The sequence below is a fragment of the Salvelinus sp. IW2-2015 genome, linkage group LG22 (genome assembly GCF_002910315.2).
Source record: "Salvelinus sp. IW2-2015 linkage group LG22, ASM291031v2, whole genome shotgun sequence".
In the NCBI taxonomy this organism is placed as follows: Eukaryota; Metazoa; Chordata; class Actinopteri; order Salmoniformes; family Salmonidae; genus Salvelinus; species Salvelinus sp. IW2-2015.
Window position 1 is genome coordinate 16,878,151 of NC_036862.1, and position 20,089 is coordinate 16,898,239.

General features: G+C 43.2%; 1 pseudogene; it reads left to right on the forward strand.

Moving 5' to 3' along the window:
- LOC111949599 (PTB-containing, cubilin and LRP1-interacting protein-like) overlaps nt 1-20,089 on the forward strand; it is a 47,148-nt pseudogene that overhangs the window by 8,717 nt on the left and 18,342 nt on the right.

Here is a 20,089-nt window from a genome sequence, read left to right on the forward strand (position 1 = left end):
AAGGAAAAACTAACAGGTCTGTGAGAGCCGGAATTCTTACTGGTTGGTAGGTGATCAATTACTTATGTCATGCAATAAATGCTAATTAATTACTTAAAAATCATACAATGTGATTTTCTGGATTGTTGTTTTAGATTCCGTCTCTCACATTTGAAGTGTACCTATGATAAAAACTACAGACCTCTACATGCTTTGTAAGTAGGAAAACCTGCAGAATCGGCAGTGTCTCAAATACTTGTTCTCCCCACTGTAATACATACATTTGAAGTCGGAAGTTTACATACACTTAGGTTGGAGTCATTTAAAACTCGTTTTTCAACCACTCTACAAATGTATTGTTAACAAACTCTAGTTTGGCAAGTCGGACATCTACTTTGTGCATGACACAAGTACTTTTTCCAACAATTGTTTACAGACAGATTATTTAACTTATAATTCACTGTATCACAATTCCAGTGGGTCAGAAGTTTACATACACTAAGTTGACTGTGCCTTTTAACAGCTTGGAAAATTCCAGAAAATGATGTCATGATTTTAGAAGCTTCTGATAGGCTAATTGACACAATGTGAGTCAATTGGAGGTGTACCTGTGGATGTATTTCAAGGCCTACCTAATCAGAAGAAATCAGCCAAGACCTCAGAAAAAAAAATTGTAGACCTCTACAAGTCTGGTTCATCCTTGGGACAATTTCCAATGCCTGAAGGTACCAGTTCATCTGTAGAAACAATAGTAGCAAGTAGTGAACACCATGGGACCACGCTGCCGTCATACCGCTCAGGAATGTGACACGTTCTGTCTCCTAGAGATGAATGTACTTTGGTGCGGAAAAGTGCAAATCAATCCCAGAACAACAGCAAAGGACCTTGTGAAGATGCTGGAGGAAACAGGTACAAAAGTATCTATATCCACAGTAAAACGAGTCCTACATCGAAAAGCCAGACTACGGTTTGCAACTGCACATGGGGACAAAGATCGTACATTTTGGAGAAATGTCCTCTGGTCTGATGAAACAAAAATAGAACTGTTTGGCCATAATGACCATCGTTATGTTTGGAGGAAAAAGATGGATGCTTGCAAGCCGAAGAACACCATCCCAACCGTGAAGCACGGGGGTGGCAGCATCATGTTGTGGGGGTGCTTTGCTGCAGGAGGGACTAATGCACTTCACTAAATATATGGCATCATGAGGGAGGAAAATTATGTTGATATATTAAAGCAACATCTCAAGACATTAGTCAGGAAGTGAAAGCTTGGTCGCAAATGGGTCTTCCAAATGGACAATGACCCCAAGCATACTTCCAAAGTTGTGGCAAAATGGTTTAAGGACAACAAAGTGAAGGTATTGGAGTGGCCATCACAAAGCCCTGACCTCAATCCTATAGAAAATTTGTTGGCAGAACTGAAAAAGCTTGTGCGAGCAAGGAGGCCTACAAACCTGACTCGGTTACACCAGCTCTGTCAGGAGGAATGGGCCAAAATTCACCCAGATTATTGTGGGAAGCTTGTGGAAGGCTACCCGAAACTGTTGACCCAAGTTAAACATTACATTTTTTTTAAAGGCAATGCTACCAAATACCTATTGAGTGTATGTAAACAGCTGACCCGCTGGGAATGTGATGAAAGAAATAAAAGCTGAAATAAATCATTCTCTCTACTATTATTCTGACATTTCACATTCTTAAAATAAAGTGGTGATCCTAAATGACCTAAAACAGGGAATTTTTACTAGGATTAAATGTCAGGAATTGTGACAACCTGAGTTTAAATGTATTTGGCTAAGGTATATGTAAACTTACGACTTCAACTGTCTATATATATAAAAATATCACATTTTACGTAAGTATTCAGACCCTTTACTCAGTACTTTGTTAAAGCACCATAACAAAGTGATTACAGCCTCAAGTGTTCTTGGGTATGACGCTACAAGCTTGGCACATCTGTATTTGGGGAGTTTCTACCATTATTTTCTGCAGATCCTCTCAAGCTCTGTCAGGTTGGATGGGGAGCGTTGCTGCACAGCTATTTTCAGGTCTCTCCAGAGATCGGGTTCAAGTCCGGGCTCTGGCTGGGCCACTCAAGGACATTCAGCGACCCGAAGTCTCTCCTGCATTGTCTTGACTGTGTGCTTAGGGTCATTGTCCTGTTGGAAGTTGAACCTTCGCCCCAGTTTGAGGTCCTGAGCGCTCTGGAGCAGGTTTTCATCAAGGATCTCTCTGTACTTTGCTCCGTTCATCTTTCCCTCAAACCTGACTAGTCTCCCAGTCCCTGTTGCTGAATAACATCCGCACAGCATGATACTGCCACCACCATGCTTCACCGTAGGGATGGTGCCAGGTTTCCTCCAGGTTTCCTCTTTGGCCTGAATGCTTGGCATTCAGGCCAAAGAGTTCAATCTTGGTTTCATCAGACCAGAGAGTCTTGTTTCTCATGGTCTGAGTTCTTTAGGTGGCTTTTGGCAAACTCCAAGCGGGTTGTCATGTGCCTTTTACTGAGGAGTGGCTTCTGTCTGCCCACTCTACCAGAAAGGCCTGATTGGTGGAGTGCTGTAGATATGGTTATCCTTCTGGAAGGTTCTCCCATCTCCACAGAGGAGCTCGGGTTCTTGGTCACCTCCCTGACCACTGCCCTTCTCCCCTGATTGCTCAGTTTGGCCGGGCAGCCAGCTCTAGGAAAAGTCTTGGTGGTTCGAAACTTCTTCCATTTAAGAATGATGGAGGCCACTGTGTTCTTGGGGACCTTCAATGCTGCAGACATTTTTTGGTACCCTTCCCCAGATCTGTGTCTCTACATAATCCTTTCTCGGAGAACTACGGACAATTCCTTCGACCTCATGGCTTGAGATTTTCTCTGACATGCACTGTCAACTGTGGGACCTTTTATAAACAGGTCTGTGCCTTTCCAAATCATGTCCAATCAATTGAATTTACAGCAGGTGGACTCCAATCAAGTTGTAGAAACATCTCATGAATGATAAATGTTAACAGGATGCACCTGAACTCTGAATACTTTTGTAAATAAGGTATTTCAGTTTTTAATTTGTAGTACATTTACAAACATTTATAATAACTTTTTTTTTGCTTTGTCGTTATGGGGTATGATGTGTAGATTGATGAGGAAAAATAAGGCTGTAATGTAGCAAAATGTGGAAAATGTCAAGGGGTCTGAATACTTTCTGAATGCACTGTATATGTGGATCACAGGAGGTTAGTGGCACATTATTTGGGGAGGATGGGCTCGAGGTAACGGCTGGAGTGGAATAGGTGGAATGGTATCAAATACATCAAAGACATGGTTTGATACCATTCAATTTGCTCCATTCCAGCCATTATTATGAGCCGTCCTCCCCTCAGCAGCCTCCACTGATGTGGACGTTACAGACTAGTGTTTGCAATGGTGTACATCAGTCAGTTTGTGTGTTGAATAAGGTGGTATGTGCAGTATGTATGTATGACTAGGCTTGGGCAGCATCCAGATTGACCTTCATACCGACCATATAACATCCTGGGATATTCGGTAATACCGGCACTGAACAGAAGGGCCTCTATTTTAAAACCTTGGTTACCTTTGCTTGGTAACCATCTGAGATCAGAAGCTTAGCAATRCTAACAAGTACATGTAAAATCCCGTAACGAATGCTAACTAAAAGCTAACGAGCGCATTGCGAACAGTTCATACAGTCTCTGACCTAAACTATTTGCAGGACAGACATCCCAGCTCATAAACTTATAGAAGTAACGCAAAAATGCTACTCACAGTTTTCTGCGAGCACAAAACTAATTTTAAACAGCAAGGGTCTTGTTACCAAGCAAAGCTTGATTTAGCAAGAACCTAAACAAACATTTAGTTGTGAATTCCATAATTTAACTAGATCACCTGGCACATGCTGCTCAACAGTGAGTGACTCACAAGGCTCCGGTCTCTCGTTTGTTGTGCGCTTGTAAACAAACACCATGTGACTGGGACTACCGGTAAACTTCATAATAAATAATTATGTGACAGGTGAAATGAAGAACGCAATCTTCTTTATTTCCTAACGTATTGCACAAGTTGACTGCAGGTATTTACTTAAAAAGTAGCTACTACACTTCAAAGAAATAGTTTCAATAGTATTGACGGCATTGGAAAACAATCCCGTGGCTGTTTCCAAATATCCCGGGAAACGGTATATACGGTATACTGCTCAAGCCTATGTATAACCCCTGTAATCAGTGTCTCTGCCGTGTCAGTGGGTTGTTGTACTGTGGCTTACGCTATGATTGACCTGAGAGCCTGTCTACTCCAGCAGAAAATCTCCCTGAGGGCTGGGAGTGTACCGTACCATCTGTTACCTGTAAACTATAGACACATAATCATGCAGTCAACGCACACACACGTACGTGCACACACATGCTCGTGCGTACAGACACATATCATAGTTGACACACGCACAAACACACACACACACACACTCTCTAGAGGCCATCTAGGCCAACCTGAACACTTATTAGTGTTTGTCAATGTACATTTTGTCAGTTTCTTTCTACATCAAAACTTTTAATTTTTATTTACACTTAGGCAACCCGGCCAAGGATTTCAATAGCAGAAAGATCCCTGTACTGTGTCTCCTCTCATCTCCCACAGAGCTATAGAATCCTCCTTCTCTCACAGGCGAATGGTCACTTCTAAATGGTGTAAAATGTCTACTACCCTCTATTTTCAAATGCTCTCTCCCAATCCATAACATTCAGCCAAAAGTTATTTGGGAAAAGTCACGTGCCTCGCTCACGCGTGAAATGTATACCAGTGTTTACAAGGAAAATGGGCTGTTACTGAGAATGTGGCGTACCTTTTAAAAACACATGTCTAAAGAAGTCAGTGAATGGGCTAGATGAGGACCAGACTGTACAGACAGAGCCTGCTGTGTCAGAGAGAGAGAGAGAGAGATAGATGGAGGGAGGGATGGGTAGAAAGAGAGAGAGAAGGAGAGAGTATGGAGAGAGAGAGAGTAGGGAGATGTAGAAAGAGAGAGAGAGGGGGGAGAGAGAGAGTGGAGAGAGGTAGAAAAGGAGGGTAGGAGAGTGAGAGAGGGAGAGAGAGTAGGGACAAAGAGTTAAAGAAAGATGAGAGAGAGAGAGACACAGACAGACAGACAGACAGACAGACAGACAGACAGACAGACAGACAGACAGACAGACAGACAGACAGACAGACAGCGGAAAAAGAAGGAACAGCACGTCAGAAATCAGCTCAATGTAATTGAAGAATCCATAGACTCTAACTGGGAGAATTGGAAAACACTAAACAAACAACAACACGAAGAGTGATCTATCCAAAATGGAGATGTATGGGTAAACCACTTCTCCAATCTTTTTGGCTCTATAACAAAGAACAAAGACCAAAAACATATACAGGATCAAATACAAATCTTAGAATCAACTATTAAAGACTACCAGAACCCACTGGATTCTCCAATTACCTTGAATGAGCTACAGGACAAAATAAAAACCCTCCAACCCAAAAAGGCATGTGGTGTTGATGGTATCCTTAATGAAATGATCAAATATACAGACAACAAATTCCAATTGGCTATACTAAAACTCTTTAACATCATCCTTAGCTCTGGCATCTTCCCCAATATTTGGAACCAAGGACCGATCACCCCAATCCACAAAAGTGGAGAAAAATTTGACCCCAATAACTACCGTGGGATATGCGTCAACAGCAACCTTGGGAAAATCCTCTGCATTATCATTAACAGCAGACTTGTACATTTCCTCAATGAAAACAATGTACTGAGCAAATGTCAAATTGGCCTTTTACCAAATTACCGTACAACAGACCATGTATTCACCCTGCACACCCTAATTGACAACCAAACAAACCAAAACAAAGGCAAAGTCTTCTCATGCTTTGTTGATTTCAAAAAAGCCTTAGACTCAATTTGGCATGAGGGTCTGGTATACAAATTGATGGAAAGTGGAGTTGTGGGTAAAACATACGACATTATAAAATCCATGTACACAAACAACAAATGTGCGGTTAAAATAGGCAAAAAACACACACATTTCTTCCGAAAGGGCCGTGGGGCGAGACAGGGATGCAGCTTAAGCCCCACCCTCTTCAACATATATATCAACGAATTGGCGCGGGCACTAAAAAAGTCTAAAAAAGTCTGCAGCACCCGGCCTCACCCTACTAGAATCTGAAGTCAAATGTCTACTGTTTGCTGATGATCTGGTGCTTCTGTCATCAATCAAGGAGGGCCTACAGCAGCACCTAGATATTCTGCACAGATTCTGCCAGACCTGGGCCCTGACAGTAAATCTCAGTAAGACCAAAATAATGGTGTTCCAAAAAAGGTCCAGTCGCCAGGACCACAAATACAAATTCCATCTAGACACCATTGCCCTAGAGCACACAAAAAACTATATATACCTTGGCCTAAACATCAGCGCCACAGGTAACTTCCACAAAGCTGTGAACGATCTGAGAGACAAGGCAAGAAGGGCATTCTATGCCATCAAAAGGAACATAAAATTCAACATATCAATTAGGATCTGGCTAAAAATACCTGAATCTGTCATATAACCCATTGCCCTTTATGGTTGTGAGGTCTGGGGTCCGCTCACCAACCAAGATTTCCCAAAATGGGACAAACACCAAATTGAGGCTGCATGCAGAATTCTGCAAAAATCTCCTCCGTGTACAATGTAGAACACCAAATAATGCATGCAGAGCAGAATTAGGCCGATACCCACTAATTATCAAAATCCAGAAAAGAGCCGTTAAATTCTACAACCACCTAAAAGGAAGTGATTCCCAAACCTTCCATAACAAAAGCCATCACCTACAGAGAGATGAACCTGGAGAAGACTCCCCTAAGCAAGCTGGTCCTGGGGCTCTGTTCACAAACACAAACACACCACACAGAGCCCCAGGACAGCAGCACAATTAGACCCAACCAAATCATGAGAAAACAAAAAGATAATTACTTGACACATTGGAATTAACAAAAAAACTGAGCAAACTAGAATGCTATTTGGCCCTAAACAGAGAGTACATAGTGGCAGAATACCTGACCACTGTGACTGACCCAAACTTAAGGAATGCTTTGACTATGTACAGACTCAGTGAGCATAACCTTGCTATTGAGAAAGGCCACCATAGGCAGACATGGCTCTCAAGAGAAGACAGGCTATGTGCACACTGCCCACAAAATGAGGTGGAAACTGAGCTGCACTTCCTGACCTCCTGCTCAATGTATGACCATATTTGAGACACATATTTCCCTCAGATTACACAGCTCCACAAAGAATTCGAAAACAAACCCAATTTTGATAAACTCCCATATCTACTGGGTGAAATTCCACAGTGTGCCATCACAGCAGCAAGAYTTGTGACCTGTTGCCACAAGAAAAGGGCAACCAGTGAAGAACAAACACCATTGTAAATACAACTCATATTTATGCTTATTTATTTTCCCTTGTGTACTTTAACCATTTGTACATTGTTACAACATTGTATATATACATAATATGCCATTTGTAATGTCTTTATTGTTTTGAAACTTCTGTATGTGTAATGTTTACTGTTAATTTTGATTGTTTATTTCACTTTTGTATATTATCTACCTCACTTGCTTAGGCAATGTTAACACATGTTTCCCATGCCAATAAAGCCCCTTGAATTGAATTGAATTGAGAGAGAACAACCAGTATTGGGGATCAATGTCTATTCCTTAGATCCAGAATCAGAAACTCCTCCTCCTCATCCCCAACCCAAATAGAATCAATCATATTTGTAACTCCTTGAGGCAATTTTTTAATCCAGAGGAATAATAAAATAATGAAAATGCAGTGAAAATATTATGAATAGAATTCCAGTTTAATTCCGCACGGTGCCTTGAGAGCCCCCCCCACCCTCCAATCTGGGCTGACCACAGGAATGTGGAGCACTGTCAAGAAGCCATAAAGTGCTGACGCGGAGGTCAGCGAGCGTTCACACACGTGGCTTTAGTTTCAAAACTGCCTCTCCTCTTCTTCTCTTTTAGTCTCTTCTTATTTTCTCCTATTTTTCTCTCCTCATCATCTTTCCTCCTTGTCTCGTTTCTGTCAAACCTCATCTTCTCTCCTCTCTTCTCCCACAGGTGGAGTTTGGGTTGTATGATGGAGATGTAGTGGGGTCTTGTAGGAGGATGAGTAGTAACTGTCGCACTTCCGGTTCTTGGTTTTATGGCCTGTCACAGTGGCTTTACTCTGGTTTGGGGTGAAAGTCCCTCTTCTCTTGTTCTTCAGCTGAAATGTGGACAGCAGATGAGGGACCTTCTCGCTCTCTCTCTCTATATGTGAAGTGTCCGTCAGAACAGGAGATGAGAGCCACGCCGCCTCGTCCTAAACTGGAATCTGGGGTTTCGTAAGGCCGACCAGAACCACATGTTCGCTCTGGTCTCCCACCTACAGAGCAGGGAATGGGATTGTGGAATTTCTGGGTTTCCTTGAAAAAGCCTAACAAAACCGAGCAGGCTAATTAAATCATGACTCGCACAATTTCATCAGAATAGAACGTACTAGGAATGTGGGAACTAAGAATCTTGTGGGAACTAAGAATGTTGTGGGTGGGTGGGTGGGTTGGATGGATGGAAGGATGGATGGATGGGCATATTTAATTATTTCTTGATTGGTTGATTGATTGACCATGACGTTATCTCCCTCAGCACTTCCAGACGATGCTGAAGACCAAGCTGAACGTTCTGACACTGAGGAAGGAGCCTATGCCCACAGTGATATTCCATGAGCCGGAGGCCATCGAGTTGTGCTCTACCACGCCACTCATGAAGAAAAACACCCATAATGGCTACAAGGTACACACACACACACACACACACACACATGGTTATGTGTGTTTCATTGGTGTGTATCACTGTTAAGAACAATGGGCTTGTGTTAGAACCCTAATCCTGGCACGTATCGTAGGTGTGTGTTATGGGCACGTGTCTTCTACCAATGTTGTGTGTGTGTTTGCCTAGCTGTGATAACTGTCTAATTTAGATGTTTATCCTGCGAGCTGCCTGAGTCAAAGTCTATTCTCTGTTCAACCTAAAACAAATAAACAGTCCTGCAGGTTGAAAAAGCAGGACAGACACATGTTCTGTTATTACAGACAACACTTCCCTGTGTGTGTGTGTGTGTGTGTGTGTGTGTGTGTGTGTGTGTGTGTGTGTGTGTGTGTGTGTTCACCCCAGCAGGGGGAACCCAGGAGACTGGGGAAGGGGCACAGGGTGTTATGTTGGTTGTAACTAAGGCAACTTAGTTGTGTGTGGGTGAGATGGTGGAAGATGTTTGGCAGGCTTGTTAAGGCTTTCACATCAGCTCATTTGGACAAGGCTTTGAATATAAATACACACCAATCCACTGGCTCACTTATGATCTATAACTCATTAAATCACAACCCACAGAACACAGACAGCCAAAAGACAACTTGACATTTCACAATGGACAATGAAGCTCTATTCTATTTGAGTGACCAGCTATGCTATGTGCTAGTAGAAATATTAAGAGGGGTGCACATGGAGATCACATGGCTGACTGATTAGAAGAGCAGACACTATTTAGTGCAGAGGTGCTGATCTCTGTCGGGACACGACTTGTTCCAGAACACCTGTGAAAATGTTCCGCTGAAACCCAACCAGCAATCCTTTATAACTCTCTGGCAGTAGAGAAGGGAACAGTGGGGCTTTTGGTCTTTGGGTCTGGGGATTAGCACAGCCAATGGGAAACTGACAGTCTCCATCCCAAATTGCACCCTGTTTATTATATATTGCACTACTTTTGAGGCTTTGGTCAAAAGTAGTGCACTATAAAGGGAACAGGGTGCTATTTGGGACACATACTGACTGGGGTTTTGGTCTCTAGCTTGTGTTGCGGTGGCAGGCTAGCCTAGCCCTGGGTGTATGTGCATGCCTGTATTTTTTTCCAGACATCTGTCCTCTGCTGAATTGTGAGGTTGAAGCTGATTAGTTGAAGCTCCTCAGTGGACCTCTCTATCCAGTGTGAACTAGTAACGTCTGAAATCTGCCTGTATACTACGTCTGTAGTATACACACATGCATGCACACACACAGTCCCCCTTTTTTTCCCTCTCGCCTCAGACGTTGCTCCTTTCAAGGTAGCTGTGAGAGAGCTTGGTTTAGTTGCCATGGATACCACTACATCTATTTATAAGAGAATGCCAGCTACAAAATATTTTTTTACATTTTTTTATTTACTCACCCTGACTCTGTGCTTTTCCAGGGCTTTCAGTTTGAATAGGAAAGCAGAGGAGAGGAGAGGTGATTTCCACAGCTACAGAAGTAGGCTTTTTAGAGGGGAGGGGATTTGAATTCTAACAGTTGCATTGGATGTGTGTAAGTGTGTGTGTATGCAGTCTGGTGCACACTTGTGTGCTCACTGTGTTTGTGCATATTTGGTTATTTCAGCATTGAGTGTGTGCGTTTATATGTGTTTCAGCATGAACGTGGGTTTCAGCATGACAGTCAGCCAGTCAGTCAGTCAGTGTGTGAGATAGCTGGTCTGTCAGCGATTGCTCCAGGTTTCCCCCTCCGCTCTACCCCCTCCAAATACCCCCCCTCTTGTTTATTTTGAGATAGAGAGAAACAGTTAATAATATATATTTTTAAATCGATAGTTATATTTTTCAGCACTTTTATTTCCATGACTGATCAAAACTCATTTTCTCATGTCTCTCTCCTGTCCCTCTGCAGAAGACATAAGGTGAGCAATATGTTTGGAACATTGAAACGAAATACAATCACAGTATCGAATTGCAATAAATATAGAATTGTGAGAATCGCAATACGTATCATATTGACACCTAAGTATTGTGATAATATCGTATTGCGAGGTCCCTGGCAATTCCCAGCACTAGCAACCACCCACCCACCCACCTATCCCAACCCAACCACTGCTGTCACCCTGCCAATGCTAACGGCTGCTGGGATGAAAAGCTATTTCTCACTGTTCCCCTCTCTCCTCCCCCAACCCACAGCCTCTTTCTAACTGGAGACTCTCAGTGTGTTTGAAGGGATCCGTTTGAGCAAGATGAGGCACAAAATTGCTAATCTTGATCACACAGGCCTAGTTATTTTGGCCTGAGGTCATTTGTAGATCAGTGATTCTGCACAGACACTGCCCTGCTCTCTGCTCTCCCAACCCCAGAGCCTTGGATAGGAATAAACAATATGGAGAATCTTCATCCTAGCCTGTCATGGGCGCAAGGTGAAGTTAATACCATATTGCTCATACCTGTACAATCGTCTCAGATCTCAACAAGTGCCTAGGGTGGTATGGGGTTGATTTGGGATTGGGCCTCTCTTTGCCCTACCCTGCTCTCTCTACAACCCAGATCCCAATCTCTGCCATGGAGTCCATAGCTGTGGTCAACACGCGTTCCAACCACKTTCCAACCACTCCCTCGTCACTCAGTCAACACTGGTAGGAACCACCTTGACTCAGAGCAGCTGCAGAGGGGTATTAGTCTCTTACTTACCTTCAGAGAGGAATCTAAGCTTTCACACTCTGTGTGTATGTGTGTGTATGCGCGCTTTGTGGCTCTGAGATCTACTGCTCCTCCAGGTAATGAAGCAGGGAGAGGAAAAGGAAAGCTCCTTATTTCAGTGTGCTTCTGAAAAAAGATGCTGCAGCTTGGGAGGGAGCTGAGTTTTCCATTCGGTGTTCCCAGTTTTGAGACAGAACACTGACTAACCAAACAAAGAACCATACAAGCACCCCCTGTGAGTGTGGGTGACTTGGATATGATCCAGAAAGCGAGAGCTAATCGCCTGGCTCTGGTGAGAGCTAATCGCCTGGCATATCCTTGATTATATAACGACATGGCTGCGGAGGGCAGCAGTGGCACAGTGTTTCCATGGAGACAAAGCTGAGGCCACGTGTGCTCTGAGGATCTGGGTACTCTGCTGCTCGCCATCTAAAAGCTTCAACATCAGTGTTCACTCCACCGTTTCCGCTAGCATTATATTGCCCTCCCTCTCTCTACCTTGGGAACTTGTTTAATTGGTGTTTTTGCCGACTTTGGTTAAAGACGCCCTGGAAAACACTGGTTCCCAGTCGCAGTGTGGTCTCTCTGACAGGATGACATCTGTTACACCATCAGACCTTTCATCAGGCCCTCTTATCTACCCTCTACTTGTCTCAGCCTTACTGAACAGACAGTTGATCTTAAGACTTATTTAAAAAAACGACTTTTTCTAAACATTTAGCATTCTCTCAGTGGCATATACTAATGGATGCCAAGGTTAAGCCAAAAAAGTGATATATTTCATCTGTGTTTCATCATTTTCCTTAAATTTGCAAGTGGCTGAATGTATCTCACGGGAGAAAGCATCCGAGCGAGCGAAACAGCGCTCCTCTGTGTCTGTATGTGTAGCCCATGTATCTGATGCTGTCTGGCCAAAAAGAGTATGACATTGTTGCCGCCCGTAGCATTGAATTCAATAGCAACGGAAGCCAGCGAGCATTTGGCTAGCTACCTAGCTAAAATCTTCCCTTTCCTAAGTAAGCCTTGGATTTAGGGATTTGGATACATTAATACAGAGGATGGAAGTTCAATATGTAGCTAGATGTAGTAGGCTAATGTTAATTAGTTGGCTCATCGTTGCCAATGAAAGGAAATCAGGTAGCATAGTCTTGGACAACAAAAACAAAACATGTTTTCTCTATGGCGTTCCTCTACATGTAGGTGAGGCAACATGATTTTCTACACCCCCCCCCACACACACACACACACACACACACACACACACACACACACACACACACACACACACACACACACACACACACACACACACACACACACACACACACACACACACACACACACACACACACACACACACACACACACACACACACACACACACACACACACACACACACACACACACACACACAAATCAGTACCATGGACAGCCACATGATATTTAGCTTACGTTGATTGGACTAGGCCTAAAATGGTTTGTTTTTGGTAAGTTGTCACTGTATTAGACTAGGCGCAGGCAGCTCCTGTTTTCTTTCCGACTTGGGGTAACTCACCGTGGTTCTAAATCAAATGTGGGAAACATTAACTTGCTTGGCCATGCTGTAGGTCATGCAACTGTTTGTGACATGTAATGTGCTTTGTGGACTTCACCGGACAGCTGTGCTTTCCGGTTATGTGATGAAACAAAGATGTGGTTCAATTTATTCTGCCATTGCGTGACTGTCGTCTTGTTGTCTCTGCCTTATATACCATTGTGGCGTATGAACGGGTTATAGAGCAAACAACATAATTATCACAACACATAGGTTGTAATATGGCTTTTTTTCCTCAGTGATTTTACCCACGCACCACCACTACTGCATTCTCTTATTTGTTTTATGTTAACCTCCCTAGTTGGTCTTATCGTGGTCTGTCAAGTGAAAGACTGATTACCCCTGCCCCTGTGAACTCATATCCCTTCAACCCAACAAACAACCAGATCTGCTTAAACCTCAAGGTTATACTTAGATTTATATATACACTGCTCAAAAAAATAAAGGGAACACTTAAACAACACAATGTAACTCCAAGTCAATCACACTTCTGTGAAATCAAACTGTTCACTTAGGAAGCAACACTGATTGACAATAAATTTCACATGCTGTTGTGCAAATGGAATAGACAAAAAGTGGAAATTATAGGCAATTAGCAAGACACCCCCAATAAAGGAGTGGTTCTGCAGGTGGTGACCACAGACCACTTCTCAGTTCCTATGCTTCCTGGCTGATGTTTTGACCTCCAGCAGGTCTGCTCAAACTCTTTTGTCTATACCATTTGCACAACAGCATGTGAAATTTATTGTCAATCAGTGTTGCTTCCTAAGTGGACAGTTTGATTTCACAGAAGTGTGATTGACTTGGAGTTACATTGTGTTGTTTAAGTGTTCCCTTTATTTTTTTGAGCAGTGTATATACATTTGTAGAACGCTGAACAAAAATATAAACGCAACATGTAAAGTGTTGGTCCCATGTTTCATGAGCTGAAATAAAGATAAGATCCCAGGAATGTTCCATATGCACAAAAAGCTTATTTCGCTCCAATTTTGTACACACATTGGTTTATGTCCCTGTTAGTGAGCCTTTCTCCTTTGCAAGATAATCCATCCACCTGACAGGTGTGGCATATCAAGAAACTGATTAAACAGCATGATCATTACACAGGTGCACCTTGTGCTGGGCACCATAAAAGGCCACTCTAAAATGTGCAGTTTTATCACACAACACTGCCACTGATGTATCAAGTTTTGAGGGACCGTGAAATTGGTATGCTGACTGCAGGAATGTCCATCAGAGCTGTTGCCAGAGAATTAMATTTTCATTTCTCTACCATAAGCTGCCTCCAATGTCGTTTTAGAGAATTTGGCAGTACGTACAACCGGCCTCACAACCACAGACTATGTGTATGGCGTTGTGTGGGTGAGCGGTTTGCTGACGTTAACGTTGTGAACAGAGTGCCCCATGGTGGTGGTGGTGTTATGGTATGGGCAGGCATAAGCTACGGAAAATGAACACAATTGCATTTTATCGATGGCAAATGGAGATACCGTGACGAGATCCTGAGGCCCATTGTCGTGCCATTCATCCGCCGCCATCACGTCATGTTTCAGCATGATAATCCACAGCCCCATGTCGCAAGGATCTGTACACACTTCCTGGAAGATGAAAATGTCCCAGTTCTTCCATGGCCTGCATACTCACCAGACATGTCACCCATTGAGCATGTTTGGGATGCTCTGGATTGACGGGTACGACCACGTGTTCCAGTTCGCGCCAATATCCAGCAACTTCGCACAGCCATTGAAGAGGAGTGGGAAAACATTTTACAGGCCACAATCAAGAGCCTGATCAACTATATGAGAAGGATATGTTGTGCTGCATGAGGCAAATGGTGATCACACCTGATACTGACTGGTTTTCTGATCCATGCTCCTACCTTTTTTTATGGTATCTGTGACCAGCATATCTGTATTCCCAGTCATGTGAAATCCATATATTAGGGCCTAATGAATTTAATTAAATTGACTGATTTCCTTAAATGAACTGTAACTGAGTAAAATCTTTGAAATTGTTGCATGTTGTGTTTATATATTTTTGTTCAGTATACATTTGAATTGATTTAGTTTTTCTGTAACGTTGGTCATTTTTCTCTGACCAATTGGTTTCATGGACACTTAAAAAGTTTGAGAGCACATCTTCCCTGGAGTCTTTGGTTTGCTTGAGAGGATACTGGCATTCTGTTTGCAGACCCAGGGAAGGGTAGGAGTATTATTGTCTGTTTTCAGTTGTTTTGGAGAACAGGGATTTCATAACCATCTGGGTCAGTCGGGAGCTGTGCACTATGTGTGACAGAATCCCTCGAGCTCTTGGAAATTCTTCTCTGGTCCCAGTCCTGTCTCTGTATATTACATTAGCTCTATTTCACTGTGTGATTCTAAGGAAAAACACTCAAGCCAGATTTTCAAGCTTTGTAGTATGTGTGTGTGTTTGACAGATAGGGAGAGAGTAAAAACAAGAGAGAAGCGAGTGTGAGATCATAGATCATGTGTCTGTCAGTGATGCTTTTGTCTCGCTTTGTACTTTGTATTCTAATGTGTGTGAGATGATGTGTGTGTTACTGGTGTCTCTTTGTATTCTAATGTAAGTGTGTGAGATGGTGTGTGTGTGTGTGTATGTGTTTGTGTAAGTGTTTGTGTAAGGCAGATGTCTGCTTTAAATTAACTACTTTCTCTTGACGCTGACAATCTCAGCCAGGGCTTTCCTCAGATTGGTCCCTTTGATATCAAATTCACTCTAGTTTGCTTTGTGTTCCTGATTTAAAGGGATACTTATGGATTTGATCTACTTCCCCAGAGTCAGATGAACTTGTGGATACCATTTTTATGTCTCCAGTATGAAGGAAGTTAGAAGTAGTTTCGCCAGACAATGCTATCTAGCGTCAGTGCAATGACTGGAAGTCTATGGTATGCTAGCAGATACCATAGACTTCCAGTCATTGCGCTAACGCTAGTTAGCAACTTCCTTCAAACTGCATGTAGAGACATAAAAATGGTATCCACGAGTTCACCTGACTCTGGGGAATTAGATTAATGGCCTCATTGTCAAAATCCCAAAATATCCCTTTAATAAACCAATAGAAAAGTCCCATAACGTTCAAACCGGCCTATTTGGCACTCCAGGCAGACTCAAGCAAACGATCAAAGTATCTGTGAACCCAAGTCTGAACCCAAGTCTGAACCCAAGTCTGTTTTTCCTCAACATCTCTCTTCCTGTCTCTGCTTGCATTACACAACATCACTTAACTTAATTTTAGAGAAGTGTTAGAACAAAGCACTTCTGTATTTTCGTCTTTGAAAAGAACAATGAAAATGTTGAATAGGAGAGGGGGATATAAAAACAGGAGATGTTGAAGGGCGAGTGCAGTACAACAAGCAGTTTTAGAGACAGATAGTGGATAGAATCTCACAGAAAACATCTGGTCTGGTGGCAGGAATGCTGTGGGGTTCTGGGAGTGTGAAGGACCCCATTGTGGGTGTTGAGGTGGCTCTGTGGACTCACTGGGATGTAGCCTAMAGCGTCTGTTTTGTCTACACACATACACAAACCCGTTCCCAGTCTCCCGCCCACACACAAACACATACAAACAAACAGGTATTGTTCTTCAACACAAGCCAGCAAGCACATACTTAAAGACGGTACTTTGGCGACTAGTAAGTATTTTTCCAACCTCCTGCTTTGGGCTGGACGTGTCCATGTGTAGTTCATACATGCATAATCTATGAGCAGAATTACTTACCTCAATTAGCTAGCCACGAAATCTCTATTTTGAAAACAATTGTTTTCTGAAAGCTGTGCGGATCCATTTTCCCTACATTTACCAGGGGGGTAGCCCACCAGTGGGCTAGCCCCCAGCAATTTGAGTTTCAGCCAATGAGCTTCAGCACCTCACCATTTGAGTGACAACTAGCAAGACGCACTCACAGTAGAGCGAGATAGCAATGACGTGGTGCACATATCTGCACATTTGTGATGTAAGTCGCAATTTTCAGGGACCACTTTTGGCTCGTGGAGCTACTTTCAGAACTACTGTCTAAAAAGTATACAAAAGCACCGGAGAATATCTTTAAACAAACTCCCACACTTTGACGTGCAGCTCTGTCTGGGCCAGCTGTACTGGGCTGATTCAATAAGCAGAGAAGAATGTTAACAACCGCCTCAGGATTGCAGAATTCTCAAGGAGTTATTTGGTAGTAATGTTATGTTAGGGGAGGCCTACAGAGAGGGACCTCAGTAGAGACAATGGGAAAATACCAAATACCCACCTATTCCTTAAATGCAGTGCCTTTGGAAAGTATTCAGCCTAGAGGTCGACCCATTATGATTTTTCAATACCGATACCAATTATTGGAGGACCAAAAAATACAGATGAATCGGTATTGACTTTTTTTGGTCCTCCAATAATCAGTATATATACAGTGGGGAGAACAAGTATTTGATACACTGCCGATTTTGCAGGTTTTCCTACTTACAAAGCATGTAGAGGTCTGTAATTTTTATCATAGGTACACTTCAACTATGAGAGACGGAATCTAAAACAAAAATCCAGAAAATCACATTGTATGATTTTTAAGTAATTAATTTGCATTTTATTGCATGACATAAGTATTTGATACATCAGAAAAGCAGAACTTAATATTTGGTAGAGAAACCTTTGTTTGCAATTACAGAGATCATACGTTTCCTGTAGTTCTTGACTAGGTTTGCACACACTGCAGCAGGGATTTTGGCCCACTCCTCCCTACAGATCATCTCCAGATCCTTCAGGTTTCGGGGCTGTCGCTGGACAGAGAAAGAGAGGGACAAAGAGAGAGAGAGGCAGAAAGAGAGAGCGAGAGAGCAGAGAGAGAGAGGCAGAAGAGAGAGAGAGAGAGAGCAGAGAGAGAAAGAGAGAGAGCGAGTGGCAGAGAGAGAGAGAGAGAGAGCGAGAGAGCGAGAGAGAAGAGGCCAGGGGGTCAAGAGCAAACATCCGTAGATCAGCTTTCCAAACCCAACAGGGAGACACTGACAGGAACATCCTGGCTCTTTCTCTCCTCTCCTTTCCAGTCTCCTCTCGGCCCAGACAGAGGGTAGGTGGGGGGGTGGGGGCGGTGGTGTGGTGTGGTGTGTGTGTGTGTGTGTGTGTGTGTGTGTGTGTGTGTGTGTGTGTGTGGGTGCGCGTGCCGTGCGCGTGCGCGGTGCGCGTTGCGCGTGCCAAATGCGTGCGTGTGAAGCAGTAGGACACGTCCAGCAGCTGCATCCCCCCTCCTCTGTAACATCTCCTCTCTCTCTTCTCCCTCTCTATCCCAGACTGTTTACTGAATGGAGACGCACAGCTGGTTTGTGTATCAGGGAGAGAACAGAGGAGATGAGAAGAGAAAGAGATAAGATGAGAAAGAGTGAAGGGCACAAGTCCAGCTGGAGAAGTGGAGTTTTGGGAACGGACTGTGATGTTCAGTACTTGTGTTGGGAACACTTCTCATAAAAACACTGTGCACTTTTGCCTGGATGCATTCCAAATCTAGGCAACTCACATACCATACTGAGGGACTGACAACACAGGAGGCTGCTGATGGGAGGACGGCTCATAATAATGACGGGAACGGGAAGAAACTCCCTTAATACAGTGTGCAAAGCTTGTAGCGTCATACCCAAGAAGACTTAAGGCTGTATTCGCTGCTGCCAAAGGTGTTTCAACAAAGTACTGATACTTACTGGTATGTACTTTATGTATATGTGATATTTCATTTTTTTTCATTTTTTATAAATTAGCAAACATTTCTAAAAACTGTTTTTGCGAGAGCACGTGATGCCGCGGAGCTGAGCAGACGTTGACAAACCTGAGCTCTTTCAAAGTTATTCTATATTTACGGGCAGCCTCAATTCTACCTAGCTTATGCTATTACCGGCTATCACAAGATTTTTTTTACCAGGCCAAACATTTTAACAGAGCAACTTCACTCTTTGGGCCCGTTTAAAAAAAAAACTTTTGGGGCTTTTGTTTTTCCAACATTTTAGGCTGTCTCTTAAAGAAGTTAAATCTCCTTGATGTTTTTTCCGTTCACATACTAATGATATCCTAAAACTGGTTTTGTCCCAGCCCACTACCATCTCTTCTGACCTTTGAGCAAAATACTTGTTTCCCCATATGACGGTGAGCAACCCCAGTCCTTCAGTCCGCTCTTCACGATTCAGCCTTGTCAGATCAGGTCAAGCTGTTGCCTTTGTTCTCTGTCTACAGTACAAAGGGGCTCCACAGACTCCCTACATGAGAAGTGATTGATCTCCTCCAAGCCAGACGATGCTTTCCTTCATCAAGATCCCTGCTGAGACAGGACCAGGAGACCAGAGATAGAGACAAGTCAGCAGTCGCACGGACAAAAGACAAACTGGACCCGAATCTTATCCCAGGGCCAAATTACATGTTAGTCATAGCAGACGCTCTTACCAGAGCCAACTTAGTTGACATTCATCTTAAGGTCTAGTGACAGCCATATTCATAATACTCAGGGTCCAAGGCCTGAAGACATCTGCTATTACTTCTGAACACTAAGGCGAATATTACAATTGTTTACAAATGAAAATGGACATGCCTTGCAAAAACAATCTGGTTGTTGAAGCCAGCCCCCCCCCCCCTTCTCATCTTAGAGGGCGGTCTTTCTTTTCATTAATTGGCTCTTTGTTCTGCGCCAGACTATTGCAAATGTATTACCACCCCTAGCAGTACACTGCTTCTCCTAGAACTGTTTAACAACCACCGTTTGTTTTGCTGGGCTGACCTCCCTCTAATAGCCTGTATGATTGCTTTAATCAAAAAGCCCACTGGCCGCCGTGCCATAATTACTCACTCATTAAAGGGGGATCGCGCTGAGGGCAGACGGTATCACAATAATACTAACAGGTCCCTGAAACAATTATTGCTAACGATGCGGCTCTGATATAAGTTTGGTCCTCACTTCTCTAGTACATTCACCTTCCCAAG